Source organism: Canis lupus, chromosome 4 (assembly GCF_048164855.1).
Source record: "Canis lupus baileyi chromosome 4, mCanLup2.hap1, whole genome shotgun sequence".
Lineage (NCBI taxonomy): Eukaryota > Metazoa > Chordata > Mammalia > Carnivora > Canidae > Canis > Canis lupus.
In genome coordinates this window covers 73,182,561-73,202,485 of record NC_132841.1, presented here as the reverse complement: position 1 = coordinate 73,202,485, position 19,925 = coordinate 73,182,561, and the positions used below count along the sequence as shown (strand labels likewise).

General features: G+C 40.1%; 1 pseudogene; it reads right to left on the bottom strand.

Annotated features, from left to right (window-relative positions):
- Window positions 1-1,262: 1,262 nt before the first annotated feature.
- Window positions 1,263-15,477, bottom strand: LOC140631430 (UDP-glucuronosyltransferase 3A1-like; annotated as a pseudogene).
- Between the last annotated feature and the right edge of the window lie 4,448 nt (window positions 15,478-19,925).

Sequence of the window (19,925 nt, the reverse complement as noted above, 5' to 3'; positions counted from 1 at the left end):
TCTCTGTCCCTGTCCGTGTCATCACCACGCTCTCCGCTGAGAGGGTACTCTGAACCAGGGATGTGAGGACCTTGGAAGTCGCTTCCAAGATAATTCCACCTCCAGGTGACTCACACCCATCCCCATTTGGGGGACCCGTCCACGAATTTTCCCACCTCCTAACTGCTCTGTTAACCTCATACCGTCATCTGCATGCTCCATTTCCCTAGGTATTTGCTTAGAATCCCTGTTAGGCTTCTAATCTCAACAGATGCCACTCCCTGGGAGTAGTCTGTGTCTACTCTCTAGAGGCAAATCCCCAAGAGAAGTTGACCTACCGATCCTGGGTTAGGTTCTGAAGACCTCTTAGGGAGGTCATTTATTCATGAAGAGGTGCTAGAGCCCTAACTTTAGACCTCCAAGGCTTTACCTGGAGGTTTGAACCTCCAAAGCTGACACTGTAATTCCAAATGAGCATCATGAAATAGGACTGGGGATCCTGTCTCGACAGGCACAAATTGAGGACGTCTTGTAATTCTGCCTCTTTGTCACATTAGCCCTGGCAAGGACCAGGCACGCAAACCCCAGAAGGCATATCTGGGCTTTCTATCCTCAGAGGAAGACTGGCTCTTGTAAAGGTTTTCAGTGCAGCTTCCCTTACAGCCTTAGTGGCCAGGAACAGAATTCCAGGCAATGAGGACAGAGTCTCTTTTCCAGGGAAAAGGGAAGGATAATTCTTGGAAACTTTTCCTTTCCTGATCAAAGAGCTACATGTAGCTTTCTCAGCTTTGACAAGAGCTTACAGGAGAGGCAATAGAAAATGAAAAAAAAAAATGTAGGTACCTGTTTTAGGTGTTATTCCAAGTGGTAGAGGTGAGAATGAGGGAAACAGGCTGAGAAGATCCTGGACACAGAGGCTGGAATGGTTGAGGCTCAGTGCCTCAAAGAAGGGCATGACAAGGAAGGTGGCTCCAAGGTCACTGGTCAAAATTACCCTGGGACAAAATCACAGAATAGCCCTTGGTGACTGGCAAATAAAGAGGCCATAAGAGCTGAATAAAGAATTCTGATTTTAGGAAGAAGCCAATGAGCAGGAATTTGCAACAAAATTAACAAAAGGATACGATGAGGAGAACAGGAATTGCCAAAACTGGTGGGAATTTAATAAGAAATGGTAGCCCCACGACCACCACCACCACCACCATACGCTGTCCCTCTAGGCTACACTTGGCATTAGGCCTTCTTCAGCTTTCTGGCCCCACACAGCCACTTGACCACCATACTCAGTAGCCACACATTGCCCAGATGCCCACCAGCAGGAATAAGAAGATATTAAGAAGGCGTTGTTCATGCCACAGCTGTTGGAAAGTGTGGAGCTTGAGATATTTTGCAGCCCCTGTCTGGAGGGTGTGGTAGATCCAGCCCACCAGCCCCTATGTGGGACAGGGGGTTGTTAGGGGGTAGGAGTGTCTGATGATGCTGGCAGCCACTGCTGCTGATTTGTACCTGTTAGCAGAGACAGAGGGGTGGTGACAACACTAGATGACGACAGGTTCTCAGCAGCTTAGGCTGCACGGAGAAGGCTAGTTTTCATGTAATTATAATCTGGCCCTGAAATTTATCAGCTGGGTGCCTATAAACAGTTTAATTTTATAAAGATTCCTATATGCACAGAATCCAAATTAATGCTGAAAGGTAAAGCTGTGCCTAAGTCAGTCCCTGTCTTCATGGAGTTCATGATCTACTAGACCAAAAAATACCTTTATGGTTGCTTGGTGTGCTCATTGCTAACAAAGCCCCACTGTTTAAAATCCTTTCAGTGGACAGAGCTAGGAAATATATGTTTATAGATGTAGATATCAAGAACCCATATTCTCTATTTATAGATGCTGTAGCTATGTCTATGACCTAGTTACAAAAAATCAATTTCTAATTTATACTGATATCTCAATTCAATACATCACAGGGATTGTTCTGATCGTCCCCATCTCCACATTTGTAATTCTCTTTTCCAAAAGTAAAAGACAACATCAATACTTTTACTCATTTTTCCAGTCCTATCATGAATAGAAAGTGAGGTCGAATACACTAACCCACACAACTGTGAAAAACATACTCAATAGACAAGTTTTGTTTGCAGTTCTTATTTTCTTTAAACTGGATATGCAAAGCTGACCCTTGAACAAATAGGTTTGAACTGCATGGGTGCACTTATATGTGAATTTTTTTTCCAATAAATATGGTAACTGTAAATATATTTTCACTTCCTTATAATTTTCTTTTTTTCCTTATGATTTTCTTAATAATACTTTCTTTTCTCTAGCCTATTTATGTTAGCATATAATACATATAACATATACGTGTAGTATATGTAATACATACACTAGTAATACATATACATCTAGTACATAATACATATAACATACAAAGTATATGTTAATCAGCTCTTTATGTTATTATTAAGGTTTCTGGTCAACAGTAGGATATTAGTAGTTAAGGTTTGGGGGAATCAAAATACATGCAGATTTTTTACTAGGTAAGAGAATAGCATCCCTGACCCCCATGCTGTTCAAGGGCCAATCCTGCTAACAAACCAAATTCAGCAGCACATAAAATCGATTACACACCAGTAACAAGTGAAAGTATCCTGAAATGCAAACAGAGTTCAGCATATGGAAATTGATCAATGTAATACACCACATTAACAGAATAAAGGAAAAAAAACACATGACCACCTTAATTGATGCAGAAAAAGCATTCAACAAAATTCAACATCCTTTCATGATAAAAAAAAATTCAACATAATAAAAGCCATAAATTAAAAACCCACAGCAAACATACTTAATGATGAATGACTGAAAACTTTCTCTAAGATCAGGAACAAAGGAAGGATGCATGATTTAGCACTTCTATTCAACATTGTACCAGAAGTTCTAGCCTGAGCAATTAAGCAAGAAAAAAAAACTTTGGGAAGGCAGAAGTAAAATTATCTCTACTCACAAATGACATGATCCTACATGTAGAAAATTAAAGATTATGTACACACACACACACACACACACACACACACCTGTCAGAATAAATACATTCAGCAATATAGCAAGAATACAAAGTAAGCACACAAAAATCAATTGCATTTCTATATTAACAATAAACAATCTGAAAACAAATCTGCAAAACAATTCTATTTACAATAACATCAAGAAAATAAAATACTTAGGAATTAACTTAGCCAAGGAGGTGAAAGACTTGTACAATGAAAACTGCAAAACATTGCTGAAAGAAATTAAAGAACATATGAATGGAAACACATCCTATATTGGTGTGGAGCCATTGCCCTCATCCTGCAGCCCCCTCCTTCAGCTTCTGTGAATCCTGGGCCAGGTGCACACGCAGCCCTGTGATAAAGAGGCCAGCTTCTCTTATCAGTCCCCCAGGACATTGAGGTTGGAGGTATGAGAGACATATATGGGTTCTAGTCAATCTCACAAGTCCCAGGTCATCCTTACTGGTTCCAGTTTATTCCAATTTATTCTCAGTGTCCTCTCCTTATTTTTCCTCACAGCCAATCTAGCTTACTTAAATCTCCCACTAGAAGCTTACATGGGCTGTTCCACCTGTGCCACAAATATGTAAGGCCTAGCACCTATGAAAAATATTTTTTTCTGTATAATTCATAGTGTTCTTTCTTCTCCGATCAAAGCCTGACCTAATATTCCTTTTCCCATTCTGTTTTACTAGCCAAACTTCAATTTTATTTGGAATAGAAATGTACCCAACTTACAAACAAAAGGAAAAACCTCTACATTTTCAAGCCTCTTTTGTAGCTAGGGGTCATCATGTGGCATAATTCTGATTAATGTAAGTTAAATGGGAGTTACTGAGTAGTTACAGCCTTCAAGGATGACATGCTCTCTTAGGTTTCCTAATTCCTGCTGTAACTAGTTACCACAAACTTGGTGGCTTAAAGCAACATGACTTTATTGTCTTACAGTTTTGTAGGTTAGAAATCTGATGTTAGTTTTATGGGCTAAAATCAAAGTGTTGGCATGCCTGTGTTCATTTTGGGGACCCTAGGGATGGATTAATTTCCTTACCTTTTCAGTTTCTAGAGATTCACAATCCTTGATTCTCCTTTTCTGTCTTCAAACCCAGCTACATTGCATCTTTCTGACCATTCTTCTGTAGCTACATCTTTCTCTGCCCTTCCTCTCCTTCAACCGTAAAGGGCCTTTGTGACTGCGTTGGGCCCACCTGATAACCAAGATAATCTCCCTATTTTAAGGTCAACTGACTAGCAATCTGAATTCTAACTACAGTCTTAATCCCTTTTGCCATGTAACCTAACATATTTACAGGTTCCAGATGTTAAGATGTGGACATTTGGGGGGAGCCATTATTCCACCTGTTTCACACAGAATTCTTTTTTTCCTCCTTCTTCCTTCCATAGAGCACATATCTTCTGGCTCCAGCTACAGTGAGCACATAGCACCCAAGACGAAATGTTGTGATAGAAGCACCAGACAAGAGTGGCTAGCCAGAAGGTAAGAGGGGGCTAGGAAACTGTTGACATTAGGGAACTTCCATTCTAGACTCACATTTCCAACCTCCAGCCATCTTTCACATGAGAGGGAAATAGACCCTTTATATATTTAAGCCATTATTTTTTTGAATTTTTATGACTAGTAATCAATTTAATTTCTAGTGATCCATGATATATAGGAAGGTCCATTGCTATGAAAGGAAAAGGGGATGGAATTCCTTTCCTGAATAACAATAGTCTTAGAAATCACCACATATCCAGCTGCCTGAATCACAAAAACATATTAAGGCTAAGTACAACTTTTATGGTCCCATTTGACTTGCTTATAACCCTATTTTAGAAAGCAGGTGTCATGGAAAGATTTCATGAAAGTAGAAACTGTGGAACAACCTGTAGGCCCTATGTGTAGCCAACAGAGATGGTGCTCCCTGAAGGAAGGGATACTGTAGCTGCAATGGAGTTCTGGGAGGGAAGATTGTGGGTGGGAGGGTCTGCACATATTTAGAGGGCCGCTTTCTGGAACTTTGAAAAGAGCTCAGAAGAAGAGGCAATTTGGGTTTGTCTTACTCAGCTCTGGCTGCTGTAACAAAATACTATAAATCTGGTGGCCTATAAACAAAAGAAAATTTTCAGAGTTCTGGAGGCTGGGTAGTCTGAGACCAGTATGCCAACATCGTTGGCTTTGGGTGAAGACTCTTCCTGCCTTGTAGGCAGCTGACTTCTCATTGTATCTTCACATGGTAGAAAGGGAACTAGCTAGTTCTCTGGCCTCTTCTTATAAGGGTACTAATATTCACAGGAACTCTCTCCTCATGACCTAATTATCTACCAAAGGTCCTATTCCCAAATACCATCATATTGGGGTGTGGATTCAATATATGAATTTAGGGGAAATGCTCAGTCCATTGCAGCTCCAGAATCAGACACTGAGACAAGGAACTGAGTACAATTTATTTGGAAAATACTTGGGAACACTGGCATGGAAATGGGAAATTGATACAGAGAATATTTATATAGTTAGTCATTAAAACAGCTACAATAGTTTGATTCTACAGAAAAACTGCAAAAAAGTGCAAAAGACATGACTCAGAATTATCCCACAAGAGAGGAAAGGAATTTTTTGCATGCTAAATTCCAATAACCACTGGTTGAGGGTCGCTCTCAAGAGTTTCAATTAACTGGAACTTCCACACTTTTAAAAAAATATATTTTATTTATTCATGAGAGACAGAGAAAGAGAGAGGGAGAGAGAGAGGCAGACACATAGGCAGAGGGAGAAGCAGGCCCCATGCAGGGAGCCCGATGTGGGATTTGATCCTTGGACTCTGAGATCACAACCTGAGCTGAAGGCAGACGCTCAACCGCTGAGCTATTCAGGCGTCCCAACTTCCAGACTGTCTTATGCATGGGCAGCATAGCCTTCCACAGTTCTGGGAAAAGGATCACTCACTCATGCTCAGAGTTGCAGACACTGACCTCTGGCAGTTGTAAGAACACACTGGAAAGTCCAAGGCATAAAGTAGGATTTGAATATCACTAGTGCTATAGATAAATGGTCCTGGGTTACAAATGAATGAAGTGAACCCAAAGTGACCATCTTTTCTGGTGCTTTGCCTTTTGCTAACAGATGCTTTCCTTTTCAATGATGGTGGAGTGCCCAGGTAGGAGTGACAGGTGCAATAAACCCTAAAGAAAAATTAAGTGGAGAGAGAGAAGGGCAGAATGGCTTCTGTCTGTAGAAGGAGGAAGTCCTTACTCACAAGGTCATTCTGAAGAAGCCAGTCCACGATTTTTACATTGGCTATCAATTTGACATCTTTGGGCCAATGAGAAGGCTTACACTTCCATATAACACCCTGAGGAAGGGGGGCAAAGGCAGCATTTATCTCCATTAGGTCTTCCTCAACCTATTGGGTGTACATCATGAAGCCCAGTGTTAAGAACAGAACATACATGTCCAAATTTGGCAATAAAGTTCTCAAATTCCTGGAGAGAACAAAAAGAAGAGTTATACCATTCATGAAGCACACATCTGAACTCTCTGTGTTTCTCTTGTTTAGGATAAATGGAAACCTTTCTTTTCCGTAGGCTAACATCAACTGTGCTGGATGGCCTGGAAGACAGAGGTTTTTCTGAGCCTTGATTTATCCTTTTTCTCCAGGATCACAGGAATGGTATATCCTCTCCCTGCAGGCTTTATAACTGGATAAATTTCAAATTTGTCTCTTGTGGATCAGGAGGGAAGACAGGGAAAGTTTTTGATAGTATCCTCCAGAGGACCATGTCAACAGCTTTCCCCATCCTGCACGATGGGCTTCCCCCAGAGGACACTGGGAAGTAAGCAGGATTCCCAAATGGTTAGGAGGAGCTGGATCTCATCTACCACTGCTAGGGAGGCAGCAAAAATATGTAGTGCTGGAAGATGGTCAGAGAGACACATGTGGCAAAACGATACAATATGATCTGAAATTCTCATTTTTCTAAAGGTTTCCAGTAACCTATGTGGGCTTTGCCACAAGGCAAGTTAAGTTCATGGGTATTTGTGTCCTTCCCAACCACCACTCTCTCTAAATGATGTTCTGTGGGTATACTTTTGAGAGAGTTTGTCATCTCTTCTCTCTCCTTCTTTCTGTGCTTCCAGAGTCATCCACTTTTCATGTGCTTGAGCTCATTCCTTTCCCAGTGGTAGTGGCTGCTATGGGATAAGGGAGGACCTAATGAAAAAGATGATGGTAAATCTCTCAAGAATGTATAGAAAGCTATAAGCCAGGCTGTAATGTGAAACATCAAAAATATAGAAGTAACTGGATCTTTGCCTCCCAGTTAACCAACTGAGGGGCATGTGTCTGGTTTTGTGGTCCTTGTTAACTGAGATGTAGCAATAGTAATAACAAAGGCAAATACCACTTAGTCATGCCCAACATGTGTCAGGTACTGCAATGGAACTCTTAAAAACATATATCCTCTTAATCATAGGAAACAAACTTAGGGTCCCTGGAGGAGAGTGGGATGGGGGATGGGGTAACTGGGCATTGGACATTAAGAAGGGCACATGATGTAATGAGCCTGGGTATTATATAAGACTGATGAATCACTGATGTCTGCCTCTGAAACCAATAACACATTATATGTTAATTAATTTAATTTAAATGCAATTTTTAAAAACCATATATCCAATCCTCTGAACAATCCTGAGTGCTAAGATTATAGCTCTTTTACACTCCCAGAAACTGAGGCTTAGAGAAGAAAAAGCACTTGTTGAAGAGAATATATCAAATAAATGGCAGAACCAGGATTCAATTCAGGCTGTGTCTAACTCTGAAGTCCATGTTTTTTTCTACTATACAACATCAAAGTGGACTAATATTTGAAAAGAATGATTATTACATATTTCTCTTAGAATATTCACAGACAGAACTGATAGTGAACATGTTTTTCAGTTTGGTAGTTCACTTTGGGATTTAGCAGAGACTATGGAGGGAAAGAATAAAAAATAGTGGTTGTCTCACAGTCAGTCTTAAAGACTCAAATGTTGAGTCCATATAAATGCAGTTTTGGTGTTGTTGAAAATGCAAATTACCAGGATTCAAACCTAGAGATTCTGATTCACCCTAGGGTGGGGCCTAGAATCTATATTTTTAATAAGTATCTCTAGTGAACCTGACAAAGATGGGCTAAGAACCACACTTTAAGGATGACTAATGCAGGGTGTGACCTGCATAATCCTGAAGCACTAATGTGGAAGGGTGCACCTCACTGGAGCTATCTATATATCCTGGGGTTGGGTTGAAAAACGTTCTGACAAGGCAGCATATATAACTGATAAGATACCTGGAGTAGAGCACCAATTGTTCCAGAGCTCCCAGTTCCCATATATCACTTCGTATCTATGAAAAATGAAATATCTGGTTATCAGATATGTGAGGTGAGCAAATTATTTGACTAAAAACAATTTCTCAGAACTGACACTAAAAAATTAGAAATTTTAAGTAGCTTTAAATAGCTTATTAAAGTTTTATTTTTTTTACAAAAATTGAATTCAGAATCAGAAAGCTTTCAAAAAGAAACCTCTAGAAACATAACCTCATGAAATACAAGAAGGTGCAATTTCAATCGAGTTTTATGAGACCAGCTTATCCTTTAAAATATTTTTCTTTTTTTCCAAGATTTATTTTATTTATTTATTTATTTATTTATTTATTTATTTATTTATTTGACAGAGAAAGACAAAGAGAGAAAGCAAGAGAACACAAGCAGGGGTGGGGATCAACACCCTGACATATAATAGTGAAGCTTGCAAATTTCAGAGATAAAGAAAAAATCCTAAAAGCAGCTCAAGACAAGAGGATTCCTAACATACAATGGAAGAGAAACATCAGATTAACAACAGGTCTATCCAGAGACCTGACAGGACAGAAAGGGCTGGCATGGTATACTCAGGGTACCAAATGAGAAAAACATGCAGCCCAGAATACTTTATCCAGCAAGGCTGTCATTCAGAATGGAAGGAGAGATAAAGAGCTTCTAGGACAGATAGAAACTGAAAGAATATGTGACCACCAAACCAGCTCTGCAAGAAATATTAAGGGTGATCTTGTAAGCAAATAAGGAGCCCAAAGAAACACAAACAATCTGCAGAAACAGGGACTGTACAGGTAACACAATGGTACTAAATTCATATCTTTCAGTAGTTACTCTGAACATGAATTGCTCCAGTGAAAAGACACAGGGTATCAGACTGGATAAAAAAGCAAGACCCATCCACATGCTAGCTACAAGAGACTCATTTTAGACATAAAGACACCTTCAGACTGAAAATGAGGGGATGGAGAACCACTTAGCATGCAAACGGCCCTCAAAAGAAAGCTGGGGTAACAATCCTCATTTCAGATGAATTAGACAATAAATCAAAAACTGAAGTAAGAGATGAAGAGGGATATATACTATAGCATATTTAAAGAGTCTATCCAACAGGAATATATAACTATTATGAACACTTATGCAGGAAAAGCCTAATTATATCAATGTGGGAAAGGCCAATTATATCAACCAATTAATAACCAAAGTAAAGAAACACATGGATAACAAAACATTAATAGTAGGAGACTTCAACACTCCACTCTCAGCGAGGGACAGATTATCTAAGCAGAAGATCAACAAAGAAACAAGGGTTTTGAATGATAGACTTCAGAGATACATACAGAGAATTCCATCCTAATGCAACAGAATATACATTTTTCTCCAGTGTACATGGAGCATTCTCCAGAATAGATATCATACTGTGTCACAAATCAGGTCTCAATCAGTACCAAAAGATTGGGGTTATTCCATGCATATTTTCAGATCACAATGGAGTCAAAAACTTGAACCCAATCATAAGAGGAAATTTGGAAAGAACTCAAACACTTGGAGGTTAAAAAGCATCCTACTAAAGAATTAATGGGTGAACGAGGAAATTAAAGAGCCATTTAAAAAAATCATGGAGGGCAGCCTGGGTGGCTCAGCAGTTTAGCACCACCTTCGACCCAGGACATGATCCTGGAGACCCAGGATCGAGTCCCACATCGGGCTCCCTGCATGGAACCTGCTTCTCCCTTTGCCTGTGTCTCTGCCTCTCTCTCTCTCTCTCTCTCTCTCTGTGTGTGTGTGTGTCACTCATGAAAAAATAAATAAAATCTTTTAAAAAATTTTTAAAAACCCTTTGAAAGCTACAGTCTAAAAAAAGAAAACTAGAGTCTAATAAGTGAATTTATTAAAATTAGAGGACTCAAGGTTGATATATAAAAGTTATTATATTTCTATGTAATAGCAAAAGTGATCGAAAATTGTAATATAAAAAATTTCAAAAAGTTCACACACCTAGGATTAAATCTAACAAAAAATTCCCATGAAACTGAAAACTACAAAGCATAATTGAGTTAAACTGAAGAGACTAGACTCTAAATAAATGGAAAGATTACCATGTTAATGGATCTGAAATCTCAATATTCTTAAGATCTCCATTCTCCCAAGTTGATCTATAGATTCAGCTTATCCCAAAACAAAATCCCAGCAGGTTCTTTTGAGATATAAAGAATAACTGAATATCTATATATATTTTAAAGAACCATAGTCTTCTAAATAATTTATATACAAGAATTAATTCAGGATAGATCATAAGTTTAAATGTAAAATCCAGAACTATAAAGCCTACAGAAAAAGAAAGCATTGGAGAATATCCTTATCTGTACATTGGCAAAATTATAAAGCAATTTTTCTTTAAAACAAATAAACAAACAAACCTAGCTTTATGGGATGCCTGAGTGATTCAGTTGGTTAAACATCTGACTTGATTTTAGCTCAGGTCATGATCTCAGGGTCATGATGAAGCCCTGTGTCAAGCTCTGCACTCAGCAGAGTCTGCTTGAGATTCTCTCTCCCTCTTCCTCTCACCCTGCTTGTTCTCTCTCTATTCTCTCCCCCCATAAACAAACAAACAAATAAATAAATAAGTCTTCAAAAAACCCACCTAGATGTAACTTTTGAACAATTGCTATCTGTGCGCTAAAGACAGCATCATGAGGGTGACTCCTCACATCCAAATGGGGCACAAAGGTTTTATTTACCTGAGTATTGGTTCAACAGGTTGACCATTAAACCTGCAGTGTAAACAATGTTGTGAAGCAGCGGTCAGGCAAAATAAAGGCAAAGTCAGAATTAACAAACCACAGCTCTGCTTTCTTTAATTTTCAGTTGAAGATTAAAGGGCTCTGGCCTGGAGCCTTCTGGGAAATGTTCCCTGACATGACAGTCATCAACCTGAGTATAAATATACCATTCCCTCAAGGTTGAAATGAAGAACATCAGTTCTTCACTAGGCCTCAGAAATCCATGTGATCTGTCATGGAGGAGTAGAATGCTGGAACATAAGACACAGGCTCACACAGCCCAAAATTCATAATTCCTTTTTTTCTTTAAGATTTTATTTATTTATTCATGAGAGACACACAAAGAGAGAAAGGCAGAGACACAGGCAGAGGGAGAAGCAGGCTCCATGCAGGGAGCCCAAAGTGGGACTCGATCCTGGGACTCCAGGATCATGCCCTGAGCCGAAGGCAGGTGCACAACCACTGAGCCACCCAGGCATCCCAAAATTCATAATTCCAAATGTGCCAGTAAGGATAGTCACAAATGGCCTTCTAAGTTTCTCAACAACCAGGGGAGTGCAGTGATCTATAGCATCAACCACCACTGGCTCGAAACTCTCATTCTTGAAGGAGCCCACAATGTCTTCCTAATCAATGACTACACTGAGTTGCATGTAGAGCTTCATGACCTTTAAAAGTTCTTTAAATGAGTTCCTGCAAAAGAAAGAAAAAAGAAGTGAGAAATGTTCAATATTCATAAACAGTGTTAATCTTGGAACACACAAAAGAATCCTGGCACCAGAAGTGACTAATCTAGAAAGCACTTTTGGCAATAATCCCTTCTATTGTTCTCTCCTAAGAATTTTCTGCTCTAGCTGTTGGTCTTTTCATGATCTCCAAATCTACCTTGTTTTTTTTCTTTGCTATAATTCTTCCTAATGCTTCGAATGTTCCTCTTCCTCCCTTCCCCTCATGGAACTCCTACCCACTTTTCAATGCTCTTCCTTCCCTGAGATGTTACCAGCTATAGCTGAAGCCTATGACCTCTCTCCATTCGCTGAATGCTGAAGTTCATCCATGATGCTCTATATGATCTTCAATTATATGTAAACTTTGCTCTCAAATGTACATGTGTGTAGGACTTATTTTCCCGGGGCTGTAAGCATCTCGATGACAGGGTCCTATGAACATAAGTGAAAAAGCAGCATTTTCCATTGGAGAAACCACTGTAGAAGCTGTGTGCCAGTGACAGCTGCTAGTTTCTTGCTTTCAACTACTGGGCCGATAGAGACCTTCACACTCCGCTGGCAAAAAAAAAATCCTTCAAAACGGTCACTATTGTTTGAGTTCCCCACTTAAGGGCCAGTGAATAAGGACTTTGCACTTTTCTCTCTCTCAGGGCCTCTTCTGTGATACAAAGTCTAAAAAACCTTACTGAAAATTAATATCCATGTAAGCTTTTACTTGAGCATTTACTTTGTTTTATGGGGTATTGATTTACTTTTCTAATAATAATGTTTAAATAGTTGCTATGGTGATTCTAAACTGAGGATCCACAAAATAGGCTGAAAATTAGATTCTAACTAGGATTCAGGCAGTTGACTTATACAACAAGGATCAGCAATCAGGTACTTGATCTCCTTTTGCTAAAGTGAAGGCACAACACTTAAAGAGAACCCTTAGGTAAGAACACTGCCCTATGCCCTCTGGCAAGCGGTGAAGGGGGAAATAGAAACATGGCTCCAGGAGGAAGGTCTCTACCCTGACTTTTTCTATAATTCCTAAGGTAAGGAGGTTTATAAATACATCTATGCCTGGGCTTCACCATTAATAATTTACATAAGACTTTCTGAAAGTGGGGCCCCAAGCATAAGTATTTGTTTAAAGCTCCTCAGGTGATTCTAATATGCAGCCAGGGTTGAGAAGTGCCATCCTGAGAGAAAGAGAAGGCAAATATGCATTTATCCTAACATAAGGACACAGGGTATACCACTATTCATGTATATTTAAATGGTTCGACTATGTTCTAAAGATTTATTTATTTATTTATTTGAGAGAGGGAGAGAGAGTGGGGGGGGCACGGAGAGGGGCAGACAGGATGGAAAAGGGACAGAGAATCTCAAGCAGACTCTGCATTGGGTGCTGAACCTGACGTGGAGCTCCATCTCACAACCCTAAGATCATGACCTGAGCTGAAACCAAGAGTCGGACCCTTAACCAACTGAGCTTCCCAGGTGCCACTGGTTCAACTCTTTTTATAATTGGTTCAGGAGAAAGAAGATGGAATGAACTAATTTGGGGACAAAAGTTGTAAGAAGTTCTGTTTCCATGAAGAAAATTCTTTCTATGAGAATAATTACTGATAATTATTGGGGACAAGAGAGAGGAAGTTGTTTTGTCATTTCAGTGGCATGATCAGTAGGACAGCCTTCTTCCAAAAGGACACAAGGTTATGAGGAGAAAATAAATGGGACTAAATGGACAGTCAGTGTAGTAAGTTTGAGAGGGTGTTCTGATTGGATCAGGGACAGGAGGAGGAAAGCAGACAACTACTTTAAGCAGGAGAGAGAACAGGGCAGCCCAGGTGGCTCAGTGCTTTAGTGCTGCCTTCAGCCCAGGGCATGATCTTGGAGACCCAGGATTGAGTCCCACGTTGGGCTCCCTGCATGGAGCCTGCTTCTCCCTCTGCCTGTGTCTTTGCCTCTGTGTGTGTGTCTCTCATGAGTAAATAAATAAAATCTTTAAAAAAAAATTTAAGCAGGAGAAAGAACAGTCCAAGGAGGCTTCTTGAATTCAATGATCACATCAGGATAATTTTCCTAATTATATCTGGGACAATATCAAAGGTTTCAATAACTGTAAAAAGCTAGTCAAGGAAGATGTAATTTATAATTTAACCTAGTATTTTTATAAATCTTGATCTTTCTGTAATAAAGGTTTATCTTCTGCCTACTATGTGTTATACACTATGGTAGGTTCTGTGGGCCTAGTAATGTGCAAAGAAAACATGATCTTTGCCCTCATGGCGCTTACACTTTGATAGGGAAAGCAGATATTGAGCAAGTCATTACAAATAAAAAAAGTACCAGTGTGTTCACTGTTTCAAAAGAAAAAGCTAGGCATTATGAAAGTGTTGAAACAGCTTAGTTAGCATAGCAGTTAGTACAGTGATTCTCTCTGTGCGCTTCTATCAATTTCAAATACATCAGTGGAGATACATTTTTAAAATTAAGTATTTTGGGGGGGCAGCCCCCATGGCTCAGCGGTTTAGCACTGCCTTCTGCCCAGGGCGTGACCCTGGAGACCTGGGGTCGAGTCCCGTGTTGGGCTCCCTGTATGGAGCCTGCTTCTCCCTCTACCTGTGTCTCTGCCTCTCTCTCTCTCTCTGGTAAATTAATAAATAAATACATAAATTAAGTATTTTTTTAAATGTTTAAAGGGGGAAACTGGCTGGCTCAGGCAATAGCTGACTCAGGCGATAGCACATGTGACTCCTGATCTCAGTGTCCTGAGTTCAAGTTTAAAAAAAAAAGAAAGAAAAAGAAAAAGAAAGAAAATTAAGGTAACACATGGAATAGTTTTGAAAAATTCAAGACAGCAGCTATAAATTTTTAGAAATTAAAACTTGGAAATATAAACATTGACTTCCAATGAGAGAGAAAAAACTGACAGAAACAGTACTAAGCTCTATAGGTCACACTCTAAAAGTGTATGTTCCCTGATTCATCTAGTTGGAGGATGGGAGAACAAAGGGAAGACATGGGGATTTTTTTGTTTGTTTTCCAATAGCTTTCATTCTCTGCTATCTCAACTCCTACATTGCCTGGCACATATTAAGTACCCAATAAGTCTTTTTAATGAAAAAAAAATACAGCACAAAAGTAAGTGCTAAGTCAGGGGTATAGAGAAGTTTAGAGAAGAAATGAGATAAATAAAACACATTTTATGTAGGAGGCAGTATTTAAGGAATCCCTTGACTGGGCAGCCCCGGTGGTGCAGAGGTTTAGTGCCGCCTGCAGCCCAGGGCATGATCCTGGAGACCTGGGATCGAGTTCCACGTTGGGCCTCCCTGCATGGAGCCTGCTTCTCCCTCTGCCTGTGTCTCTGCCTGTCTCTCTGAATGAATAAATAAATAAATCTTAAAAAAAAAAAAAAGAAAGAAATGCCTTGACTGGTGAGTAGCATCATTTTCAGAAATGAGGGAGCAGCAAGGACATTCTACTTAACAGAGACACTATGATTTTCCTCTCTATGATTTCATAGTTAAGATGAGTACCTTATTGTTATTTTGAGTTTCCGAGGAGTGGAATTTCCAAGAGTCAGCCTCATGACTTACAGTCTGCAAGGCTGAAAGCAAGTGAGTTATGCAATGAGTGGATCTTAATGACCAGGTTCAAGTTTTGCAAAAATCAATCTTTGTAAGTGACCTCATCATCAAAAAACTTATGAAAAGAGAAAGGAAGAGAAAGAAGTGAAATTGAGTAACTGTGACTTTATCCAACAATGAAATGATGAGTTTCCTTGTCCCTAAGCTGGAGAGATTGAAGGCAAGGAGAGAAGTAGGCGAGGTTCATAAGGTGAGATTCACCCCAATTTCTAAGGGTACTATTTACTCATTCAAGCTTGGAAGCTAAACAAACTGGGAATGTTTGCCAGAGTACCATATTCCCAAGACTGCCTGAAGTGACTTGTTCAGAGATAATTGAAGAATTGTTTGATTTATTAGTTAATTCATTCACTCATTCAGATTTCCCAAATAATAATTGCTTTATTTTTGTGTAAAAAAAAAAAAAAGGGCAAACAGTTTATGACACTACCTTAGCCTTCCCTTCCTGCTTGTGCAGAGGCTCAAGGGTGATCAAATGTGAGCACTTAGGGCCTTCTCAGGTCTTTCCTCAACATGTGCACAGTCCTGAATGTGCACATAGCCTTCTAGATTCCCAGGAATAGGTCAGAGCTTTTCAAATCCAAGAATCATCTTCTCAATTAGTTATACCACAATATATTGAGTTATATAAGCATTCAAACATTCCAAGTTCATATTCTTATAACTATGTAAAAATTGTTTATTTTTTAGCCAAATAGTATATTATTATCTGGTTTTCATTTGTGTACTTTTCTCCCCCTTGGAGTTAATATTGCCTGTTTTAAAAAAATTGTTTAGGTTTTGTTTTGTTTTGTTTTGTTTCTGTGTGTATTGCTCAGCCTTTCAATTTCCTCTAATTCAGTTTCCAGTAATGTCAACCTATTGACTAATTTTTTTCCTAGGATATGTTCTTTCTGGATTCTTTCACTGATTCAGTCTGAACTAACTGCTCTCCAAGCCAACTGCACAGCTGATGTCTTAAGGCAAATCTTAACACTCTTCTTTCGCCAGTTCTATTGACTGACTCTCTGTCTTCCTCTTTCTTGGTTAGGCCATTGTTCTGCTGGGACTAAATGCTGTAGTAAATTCTTAAGAAGCAGTATATGAAAAGGAAAACCTTTGAGATGATTTTACTGTCAAATCTTCTTGATTTTCTGTGAACACTGTTGTAATGTCAACGCTAAAAGGATTGATGCCATTCTGAGTCTTATTCACCATTGAAGTGTAGTAAAACATTTAGGTTGCTTTTTATTAATCACTACTACTCTGAAATTTCACTATGATTGGTCTCAGTGTAGATCATTTTTTTATTCTTTGTGTTGAGTGCCAGATGGGAGCCTTTCAGTGTGGAGCTTCAAGTATTTTAGTTCTGAAATTTCTTCTTGTATTAGCTGTTTGATAAGTTTCTGCAGTTTTACTGTTTTCTTTTTCTAGAATCATTAGTAATCAGAAAAATCATCTTTATCCAGTCTTCACAAACTATGCTTAAGATTTAATATAACATAAACGAAGTAGCATTTTATCAAATCGATCTGGAAATGTTTATGAAGGGTTCCTGTGAATGGGCTGAAGATAGCGGTGAGAGGATATGAGATGGAGGAGTGCAGAGGATGATGAACAGAGCCAAACAATGTTTCCAATTTTCTTATGCTATAGTTATGGTTTAAGATGGACCTTGAAGTAGACACAGATACCACACATATATCTTTTTTCATAATAATAATTCAGTAGACTCAAATGAAATTTTGCTGAACATTTAACACACGCAAGGCACTCATAGCTTATCACTTATGGTAGAAGGGTCCAAACACTACCGTCCAATACGGCAGCCATTAACTACATGTAGCTGTTGGGCACTTGAAATGTGGCTAGTGTGAACTGTAAAATACACACAAGATTTCAAAGATTTAGTATAAATTAACATGAAATATTTCATTAATAATGTTTATATTGTTTACATGTTGAAATGATATTTTGGATATATTGAGTTAAATAAAATATATTATTAAAATTAGTTTGACCTGTTTTTATTTTTTATGTGGCTTCTGGAATATAATTACATCATGGTGCTTGCATTTGTGGCTCCTGTTATATTTCTGTTGGACAGAACCAGTCCACAGAATAGAAAGATATGATACGTGATGTGAACAAAAGTCCATTCTGTTGGAGTGAGATCACATTATGCCCATGGTCTTAAAGAATCTGAGATACCCGGTCCATCATTAGATAATGGCTTCCCCCTCAAAACAAGGTTTTGTTTTTGTGAGGTCCACGAAGAGAAAAACCAGGGTGGGAAGGTGGGGTTATAGAGAAGCTTCAGGATAAGCCTTCATTGGAGATGAGCAGAAGGAAAGCTTCATCCATCTCTTCATTTCCTATATGGGCAACCCTGCCTTGGACCCTCAGAGTCCTCACACTGACTCTCTGAGCCCTCACCTAGAGCAACTTTTCTCTATGGTTTCCCTGTCCTGTGACCCAGAGCCTCTATCCATGTCAATGTGATAAGCTCTTGAGGACTTAGAGTTGAAAGCGTTCCTCTTTTTTGGAAATAAACTACATTTTAGTAAAGGTCGTGTCCCTTTTTTTATATATATAAATTTACTTTTTTATTGGTGTTCAATTTGTCAACATATAGAAAAACACCCAGTGCTCATCCCGTCAAGTGCCCACCTCAGTGCCCGTCACCCAGTCACCCCCACCCCCCACCCACCTCCTTAATCAAGCTCTAAAAAATAACTGCACTCGGTGGTATACATATGGCTTCTTATAGTAGACAGCTGACCAGGAGTATCCTGGGAGCCTTCTCTTTGGCAATTTTTGCTACAGTGAAAACCACAAAGTGGCTAGAAAATGAGTCCAGGAGAGAGTCATGGGGTGGAGGTGGAACTGATCTTTAACCCTAGAAACTTCCTTTAAAGTGTAAATGCTTTGTGTAGGGGGGGTACTTATTTGGGGCCCCAGCTTGGCTCCACTCAAAATTCAGACATCTTGGGTGTGAAAATCAAGGAAACCTTAACAATGCGGTGGGGAAGGCCTGAAGGAAGAGGTCTCAGCAGGTACCACACAGTCCACACAGCCAGCAGGGGAAAGGAAGGTAAGAATTATTTCAACACAGGAAGGCACTTTTCACTTAGGAGTTGAATGGAACTAGAGGGTATTATGCTAAGCGAAATAAATTAATCAGAGAAAGACAATTAATCATATGATCTCACTCATATGTGCACTTTAAGAAACAAAACAGAGGATCATAGGGGAAGGGAAGGAAGAAAGGAAACAAGGTGAAATCAGAGAGGGAGCCAAACCCTAAGAGACTCTTAATCATAGGAAACAAACTGAGGGCTGCTGGGTGGGAGGATGGGGTAACTGGGTGATGGACATTAAGGAGGGCACTTCATGGAATAAGCACTGGGTGTATGTAACTGATGAATCATTAAACTCTACCTCTGAAACTAATAAAACACTATATATTAATTGATTGAATTTAAATAAATTTTTAAATATCTGGAGAAAAAAAAAAAAGAAAAGGAAGGGAGATCCCTCCCTTCCCCAACAATAAGTCACTAACCACCACCTTTGACCAACAAGGAACCGCCCCAATCTCAAACTCTTGCTCTTCTAGAAACATGTCTTCAGAGTAACCTTCCCCACTTTCCTCCCAAGGTCTGGTAAGAGCTCGCCTTCTCTTGGTATCTTGGGGTTCTCCGCCGGTTGCTTGGCCTGAATTGCAGTTCCCTTGCTCTCTCCGCCTAAACTCATTTTTTGCTGGAGTCAAATGGCTCTGCTCTGCTTCAAGTCAACCCCGGCTCCCGGGCCGGGCCTCACGACCCCGCAGGCACCTGCCCCGGCCGAGGTGCATCAAGCAGGAAGGAGAGACGGGTGGAGGGAGACTCAGCCTGGGGGGAAGGTGGGGGGAAGCTGCAGGCCGACGGTGGCGTGCCTGCCCCCACTGGGTGGCAGCCAAGCATCAGGCCCAGTGTCTTCACCCCACCCCTGCTGGGCCCTTTGACACCTCTTGGGGCCCCCGACCTCTCACCTGGGCCCTGCCTAGAAGTCCAGGGCTGCAGAGTCTCAACGAAAATCCTGCGAGGACAGGCCAGTCCCTGCAGTGGCCAAGGGAAACTCCAGAGCAGGGCTAGCCTGGAATGCCAAGTTGGGTCTGCTGTTCAGATTCCCGTTGCCTTTTGCTGGACCTTTCTCTGGACTTTTGGGTGCCCGTTGCCTTCTCACTAACTCTAACAGTCACACAGACCTAGCCTCCGATTCTCCCCTCTTCCCCCAGGGCAGAGCTCCAGAGGGGCGGAGCTTGGCACAGCCTGGCGTTCACAGCCTGGTACCTGCCGTAATGCAGTAGCGCAGGTCGGGGCGGGGTGGCGGCTGAGCAATTTCCCCCATTCAACACCAATTTATTGAA